Source organism: Pinus tabuliformis, chromosome 8 (assembly GCF_031772625.1).
Source record: "Pinus tabuliformis cultivar Carrire ecotype Pingquan chromosome 8, CPIR1, whole genome shotgun sequence".
NCBI classification, from domain to species: Eukaryota; Viridiplantae; Streptophyta; class Pinopsida; order Pinales; family Pinaceae; genus Pinus; species Pinus tabuliformis.
Window position 1 is genome coordinate 1,811,196,431 of NC_142294.1, and position 8,675 is coordinate 1,811,205,105.

Consider the following 8,675-nt stretch of genomic DNA (forward strand, 5'->3'; position numbering starts at 1 on the left):
CCTAGCATTTCATTTCTGCAATTTCATTTCAGCAACATAGATTAGTCCTTTCCTGCTTTCATTTCAATTCTGCATTTTCATTTCAACAAGATAGATTTTCGTTAGTTGCAGTTCAATCTATTTTAGTTTTTGTAGGTATAAGCAGAAAAAAAAAAAAAAAAAAAAAACAAAACAAAAAAAAAACAAAAAAAAACAAAAAAAGCAACCAAAAAGATTTCCTTTCATGCCTTGTAGGAACAGAGACAATTCAGGAAAATTCTTACCCAACACCCCCACCACATCACTGAGTCACCCTTCTCTCTTCTTCGGTGGTAGTGATCCAAAAGAAACTATAAGTGAACCTCCAGAGATATACGAAGACCCTATAACAAAATAAGAGCAAGAAAACATTCCTCCTGAGACCATGGCATAACACAAAAATGGTATAAAAAATGAGGAGAGAATAGAAGGTGCCTTTCCCATATGAGAGACCAATGAGGACAAAAAAATGAAAAACATTATTCCCTCAGCCTTACCTCACTTCCATGGATTGACCAATGAAGACACTTGTTAGACTCAGTCTTGTCAGTCCTCTGTCAGAGTCAAATTCACCAAGGTTCATTTCTTGTCATTTGTAGTCATCAAATGCCATTTTGGTCAAAAAGAGTCATTTTAATTCTTGAGTCCAGGGTTTTGTCTCCAGAAGTGTTCACTAACGCCTGCAGGCCAAAGAGAGATTCAATAAGGTTTCACTTCAAGATTCACATTATTAATAATGCTGAAGGACATTTCTTCTTCAAAACTCTGTTTTGAAGAAGAAATTATTAAGTTCGCTTAATACATGATTGATAAGATTTTACAAGTTCTTCAAGTAGCCCTGCCCATCTTGCTAGGTTCAGCAGCTCCTATCCCTGCAAAGAATCGACAGAAAGGTCATCATTTTAATCAAGCAGGACACTAAAAAGAGCAAACTTCGATATTACCCATATGACATAAATTGAAACTATGAATGGCCTCCACAAACATGGAAAGACCCATCACTTGCAAGTGCAGAAATGGAAGGAGTCTAATTAGCTTATAGGAGGGCTGAATATATTGTTTTCCACCAACACTAGGAGAGTCGAGTTATTTATCATTCAGGGGACCAGTTCCAAGAAGATTTGCTACCACCACCAGCTAATATCGAAGTCATAATGTCCAGAGTTGAGGGCTTGCAGTAGCTGAGATTAAATATATGGTGGTTGTCATTTTCAGATCCAAGGACATGTAAGTAAGGAACCTGTTCCAGATTTATTTATGCTCAGAATTTCAAGGTATTATGGCCGCATTGATGAGGGAACCATAGAGATTAAGCGGCCAACACTTCCCATACATTACTGTTGATGCACAAATGCTATAAGAAGGGAGTTGCCAATCTTAGCAGATGCTGAGAGAAAAAGGGAAGGTCTGGGTGAATTGCTCACAATGACAGATTATGTTGTGTGCTCAGCAAAGTTTCCTCAGCCAGAGAGATGGGGTACTGCATATTGTTGTCATGCTTCTGCTATACGTGCGGGCAATTGTAAAATAGGCCTGAACAGAGGCACCATCTATTGCAAGTGCACTTCTTGGTATGGCTCTGAGATTGCCTCGCCTCAAGTGTGTAATTGTGATTTGGGGTGAAGCAGGATGTATAGTGCTTGAAAACCATACCTGCAAGAAATCAACAAAGGAGTCATTACTTCAGTCAAAAAATCAAGTGGAAGCAAGAATTAAAATCCTTGTGATACTAAGATGTTTCCACAATTGTCAATTCCTTTGCATACTAAAGACATCAAGGAGCCAAGGTGGTAACGTGGAGGAGCAACGCAACCAAATTGAAGGCAGCCGTGGGTAAATTTGGATGCGCGGCGCATAAGCTAAGTGTCGCGACGCACTGGGCGCATGCGGCGCATCGGGACATTTTCCACAGGGCAGAATTGCACGGGCGCGGCGCACTGTTGATGTGCGACGCATACAGCCCAAAGGCCTGAATTTGCACGAAATTTCCCCAGCTCAGACTTAGCGTGGATTTGCTAGCTATAGGGCATTCTTAAACAGCCCCAAGCAGTGCGCCTTTGCAGATCTTCTTTACTATGCCTTGGACGCCCACAAAATCAATTCATGAGCTTGTTTTTCATAACCATAAGTTTGAGGAAACCGTGGCAATAAAAATTCCTGGAAACTATAGACGGTTGGGACGCAAAGCTACAGAATTCATTCATGTGCCCAGAATTCATTCCGAGATGCGAAGTGTTTGTACGAGAATTTATATGAAGGGTTTTGTTTAATCTCACACTCGGCGTTACTGAACCAAAAGAGCAGCAATGGATGACGCCGCCGCAGTTCGGAGGATCCGTTTGATATTCGAAGATCAAAATATGATAAGCAGGAGGCAGAGATCAGAGGGATTGGAGCAATGCTGGATGATTGTAAAGCCGTACTTGAAGACTATAGCTGACATTGCAGTTGATATTTCTTTTACATTCCAGCCTCATCGCAGTTGCCCTCATGGCATTTTGCTTTCGATGGAGGGATTCACCTTGCCAATCCTCTCAACCTACATGTATTTTGAAGGACAAAGATATTGTTAGCGTGATTAAGAAGAGTGATGCATCTGAGAAAGATATCTTAACTAATGAGGGGCTTGAGAGTATAAAAGGGTCTGAAACAGATGGATGAGAGACTACCAACTAATTATACCAAGGAACTATGTGATGCAATGAATAAACATTTTGGCCAGAAAGGAAATGATGTGGGAGATATGATTATTGATACATCCGCATCAGATCATGGAAACACTTGAAGATTACCTTACACCTGCAAAGAATGTGATAATGCATGAAAATACAATGCCTGAGACCCCACTTCAGAGCCCTGGTGATACCTCTACCGATAGAGATAAACAATATCCAAGGAAAAGCGAAAATCATCATCAAAAAACAGCTGGCATTAAGGCAACCTTGTCTGAGAACAATAAAATGATCATGCCAAACCTTAAGATGGCTGAGGAGGGGCGGATGAAACGTCATGAAAAATATTGTAATCTGTTTGAACGGAGAATGGAGATGGATGAGAAATATCTGAACCACCATGCAATGAATGTGCAACGGATGATCAATGTTGAGGAGCAGAAGGTTTAGGATTTTGGATATTTGGAAGTTGGATCAAACTATGGCAAGGATTTTCATCGGGGATTTCATTTGAAAGATGACGACAGCTATTGCGATCGAAGATGTGTGGAGAGAAGTTAAGATTTTGAAAGCATTGTCAGGGCATCATAATTTGGTCATATTTCACGATGTATGCGAGGACGACAACAATGTCTACATTATCATGGAATTCTGCGAAGGTGGGGAACTATTGGACAGAATATTGTCCAGTGGTGGAAGGTTCTCAGAGGAAGATGCCAAGGGTATTGTTGTGCAGATTTTGAGCGTAGTTGCCTTTTGTCACCTTCAGGGTGTGTTGCATCGTGATTTAAAACCAGAGATGAAAGACTGAACGATATTGTAGGTAGTGCATATTATGTAGCACCAGAAGTCCTTCACCAATCATATAGTATGGAAGCAGATGTATGGAGTATTGGTGTGATAACGTACATCTTACTATATGGTAGTCGACCTTTCTGGGCACACTCTGAATCAGGAATTTTTCGTGAAGTTTTGAGCACTGAACCTAATTTTGATGATGCACCATGGCCTTCTATCTCTCCTGAGGCTAAGGATTTTGTGAAAAGGCTTCTTAACAAAGATATACGCAAAAGAATGAGTGCAGCTCAGGCCCTTTCTCATCCATGGCTTTGTGGGAAACATGTAATTCCATTAGATATTTCGTGTACAAACATGTTAAAGCTTATCTCCGTTGCTTACCGTTCAAACGTGCAGCTCTCAAGAATAAGGAGTTGATGTGACCAAATGGTTCCAGGCACTGGTGAAATCATTAAGAGAGGACGAATTGGTGTACCTCAGAGCTCAGTTTAAGCTCCTGCAACCTGATAATGATGCCAGGATTTCTCTAGAAAATTTTAAATCAGCTCTAATGAGAAATTCGACAGAGGCCATGAAAGAATCCAAGGTTCCAGATATACTAAATTTGATGGATCTGTCGCTAATTACAAAAATTGGTTTCAAACGGCAAAAGAGAAGGTGAAAGGTCAAAAGCCCAATTAAATGAAGAATACCTGCGGCAGCCGAAAAATAGGAAACGATGGTCTATTTCTGACTTCAGTTACAATTTCAAGGGATTCACACCTACAGATGTCACTTTTTCAGATCCGAGCAAAATGTAACGCTGCTCCTTTAGCGATGGATGGCTTTTCATCTTCAGTTAGTAATGATTAAATCATCCCATATTCTGAATCGATTCATTTTTTGATAGAGTGAGTCTATTTATTGTATAGAAAATTTTTGAAAAGGGTTCTGAGTTCTGGCAAACAGTGGGAGAGCTGTGAAGGAAAACTTCACTGTACAGTTTTTTGATAGGGATTTAATGAAAAGATACATCTCTTACTCCTGAGATTCTTGTGGTGTGAATTCAGCATTTGTCTTTTCCTTTGTTTCATATGTAGCTTGTTATGTTTCCATTTCATTTCCTAATCATTTCTAAATGAATACTTTTAAGTGAGAAAGGCAGAATCCAGTTTTCTGCTCTACCTTGGGAAGGTATTCATGTTTTGTGTTCTCTTCTGTTTGATAAGGATTCATCTATTGCCCTTGTCAACCTCTCAGCATTCTTTTCATTCCATATAATTTCAAAATTGAATGCTAAATTTATTTCCTGTCTTGCCTCCTGAGATAATTTGTGTCTCAGATTTAATCTCCCTTCTCATGCTATTCTCGATCCCACGCTTCCCAGAAAACCCAGTCATTTATCAAATTACCCCTTTCCTATCCATTTACTACCCTAAAATCAGTTCCCATTTTTAGTCATCTCGCACCCGATTGCTCATTTTATCGAGATTGACTGGAGAGAGCCCTCTCCTGTCCTCGTAGGGCTAGCTACGAGGTTGAGCTTGGTTTGATGTTGCCTCGAGTTTCGCCTTCTTTCAGCCTGAGGTAGATTCGAGCGCTAACAACACTGATACCTTCTTGTTTGTGTTTGTTGTCCTTTGTCAAACTTATGACTATTTAGAAGACGAGAAAAAGTTGAAACTCTTTCCCTCTACCCGCAAGGATGCAGCACTACGCTGGTTCATGGGATTACCTGGAAACAGTATGACAACTTGGGCTCAGATGCATCAAGCCTTTAACAACAAATACCGGGATTATTGTAGATCAAAGGAAACGAAGGGAGAAATCTTTCGGATGACCATGGGAAGTGATGAATCCTTAGAATACTATGAAGAAAGGTTCCAACTCAGTTATAAAAGGGCCAGGTGCACGCTTGACCCCGAATATCTGAAGCTAGTTATGCTCCAAGGAATACCTGAAGACCTTCTAGATACCCTCCATTTGCTGGCTAGAGGAGACATCTACCAACTACCTTATGATGACATAAAGACTGTGTTTAGAAACCATTTTAGGGCAGCCCAGAAAAGAGGTAGGGGGAATCAACTTTCAGCCAGTGCCACCTTCTCCAAACATGAGTTTACAAATTATATGGAAGACCTTAAGAGTGATATGAGACAGACCATTTCCATGCAACTGGATAATTTTCGAATCCAACAAAAGAAATAGGAAGCTGAGAAGGTTTTGGCCATCTTTTGTCCTAGATGTACAAGGAAGCATCTTCGGAACAAGTGTCCATTGCACTCAGTAGATGTATGTTTCATTTGTGAGGAAGACCACCCTACAAACCAGTGCCCAACCTTACCCGGACTTAAAGCTATGTACCAAGGGGCTGAAGGAGCCACTGAACCACTCTATTTCCTAAACCAAAGGAGGCCACATGGATCCAGACTTTACCAGCAGGGGATGCAAGGGACATCCCAAAATTAGTACAACCACAACCAATCCATTCACATACCTTCTTGGGGTCCCCCTGCTCATCCTTCTTGGTCCGCACCCCCTCCTTGGTCATATCAATCTTAATACCATACTCAACCTGCTGCTCATTCATTTCATTCTCATGTTCAGCCATAACCTCAATGGAATGCACCTCAACAGGGGTGGAAGCCCCAATACAACTCTCCTCCCGCCATTTTTCCTCCACCACCTGCTCAACCACAACCATTATCTCCTGTTCCTCTGAGACAACCCTGATGCCTACTCAACCGAATCCAAACCCCAATAATAGACAGGCCTAGCAGGTATATACTAGAGAGATGACATGCCCTACCTATGCTGTGGAGATTCAGGAGATCAACCTACGATCTGGGAAGGTCCTCCCAGATAGACAACCTCCTCCTAAGGAGGATGAGGAAGAGAACCAGGAAAGCGAACCCAAAGTCATTCCACCCTTTCCTGAGAGACTAACTGGAACTACGCAACCAAACCCAGAAGAGACTAAACTTCTGGGCGAGCTTAAATAGTTGTGTGTAAAAATACCACTTCTCCAGGCCATAAAATATATACGAATCTACAACAAATTGACCAAAGAAAAGTGTTTCAGGCACCCAGGCAGGCGCAAGTTAGATGCCCCAACTATCAATGTCATAGGACAACTATCCGACCTGATGTTGGGACAAGTAATTTGTCCAAAATATTTGGACCCTGGGAGTCCTGTAGTCGATGTCCACATCAATGGCACCATAATCCCCCACACCTTCATCGATCTAGGGGCTGCCATTAATGTAATGACCAGGGACACCATGCTCAAACTCAACCTTCGGAGTTCCCTAAGAAAGACCTTGACAGTATTGCAGATAGCAGACCACTCCACCGTGATCCCCAAAGGGATTGTGGAAGATATCATGGTCTCCATTGATTCTTGGGAGTACCCTGCGGACTTCATGGTCCTTCAGCCAAAGGTAAAACTCACTGGATACCCCCTCATTTTGGGAAGGCCTTGGTTAGCTACTGCAGATGCTTACATCAGTTGTCAAGCTAGGAGCATGACCATTAAGAATGGGCCTATGTCCAAACAACTAGTCCTATATCCTCCTACCCAACCTCTGCTAGGACATGACTTACCTCTCTAGTTGGAGGATGAAGATGAGGATGAAGTATACTCTGCAATGTTGTGCACATTGGAAGCCACCAGGGGAGGTCCTCAAACCGAGGATGACCTTATTGAAAATCTGATTCAAAATCCACCTCCCAGTGTGCTGCCATTAGAAGAGTTGGTAGGAGACACCCAAGCCAGTGCTTTAGTGGATCTCTATGTGACTGATCCGACCTCTCCCCGAGTTAAGAATGTGGAATTCGGCCCTGAGAGAACCTTGAAGGTCATCTCATCCCTATCCCCCTCTCAAGAGAAAGAGCTGTGTAGCTTATTGAACAACCGTTTGGATGCTTTTGTTTGGAGCTATAAGGAGATGAAAGGAGTCCATCCTTCAGTCTGTACCCATCACATTTACATTAAAGAGGATTGTAAACTAGTCAGGCAGCCTCAGAGGAGGATGAATCCAGCCCTCAAGGACATTATCAAAGAAGAACTGCAAAAGTTGTTGGATGTAGGATTCATCTACCCCATCTCTGACAGCGAGTGGGTTTCTCCTTTGGTGCTTGTGCCCAAGAAGAACATGAAGTGGAGAATCTGTGTAGATTATTGAGAAATTAACAAAGCTACCAAGAAGGACCATTTCCATTTGCCTTTCATAGATCAAGTGTTAGACGGCCTAGCAAGGAAGAAGTTCTTTTCCTTCCTAGATGGGTTTAGCAGGTTTAATCAGATCCAAATTAGCTCGGAAGACCAAGATAAGACCACTTTCACTTGTCCATGGGGTACCTTTGCCTACTGGGTCCTTCCCTTTGGGTTATGCAACGCTCCTGCCACTTTCCAGAGAGCAGTACTGAGCATATTTGCTGAGCTGGTTCATGATTCGATGGAAATCTATATGGATGACTTTACTCCTTATGGGTCCAACTTCCAAGAAGCATTGACTAACCTGGGAAAATTTTTAACCAAGTGTAGTGAAATGAACCTGTCCCTCAGTACTGAGAAATGTGAATTCTTGATGACTGAAGGGACCATGCTAGGTCATACAATTTCTCGGCAAGGATTACAGGTGGATCCCAACAAGATTGCTATCATCCAAAGGGTTCCACCTCCTCAAAAGGTAAGAGATGTTTGAAGTTTTCTAGGCTTAGCAGGATATTATAGAAGATTCATTAAAGATTTCAGTAAGCTAGCCTCTCCAATGTTTGGTATTTTGGGGAAATATGTTGAGTTTATATGGACTGACGACTGTCAAGAGGTTCTGGATGTGTTGAAAGATAAGCTGCTAACTGCCACAATCTTGGGAGGTCCAAATTGGGCCCTACCTTTCCACATTCACATAGATGCCTTGAACAAAGCCACAATAGAAGCCTTAGGACAAGTTGAAGAAAAGCTACCGTATGCCATATATTTTTTCAGTAAGAACCTATCGAAGGCGGAGTTAAACTATACTGTAACCGAGAAAGAGCTCCTAGCTGTAGTCCATTCCCTAAACAAGTTCATACACTACATCACTAGTTATCAAACATTCGTACTCACTGATCATGCTGCAATTAGATAGCTGATGAATAAACCTAATGTAAATTCTCATATCATTAGATGGTTACTTTTATTGTAGCAATTTGATTTGACCATTG

The 8,675-nt window shown here is 41.7% G+C and overlaps 1 pseudogene; it reads left to right on the forward strand.

The window, feature by feature from the left end:
• The first annotated feature begins 3,207 nt into the window (after window positions 1-3,207).
• On the forward strand, window positions 3,208-4,149 carry LOC149243499 (CDPK-related kinase 3 pseudogene; annotated as a pseudogene).
• The last annotated feature ends 4,526 nt before the right edge of the window (window positions 4,150-8,675 follow it).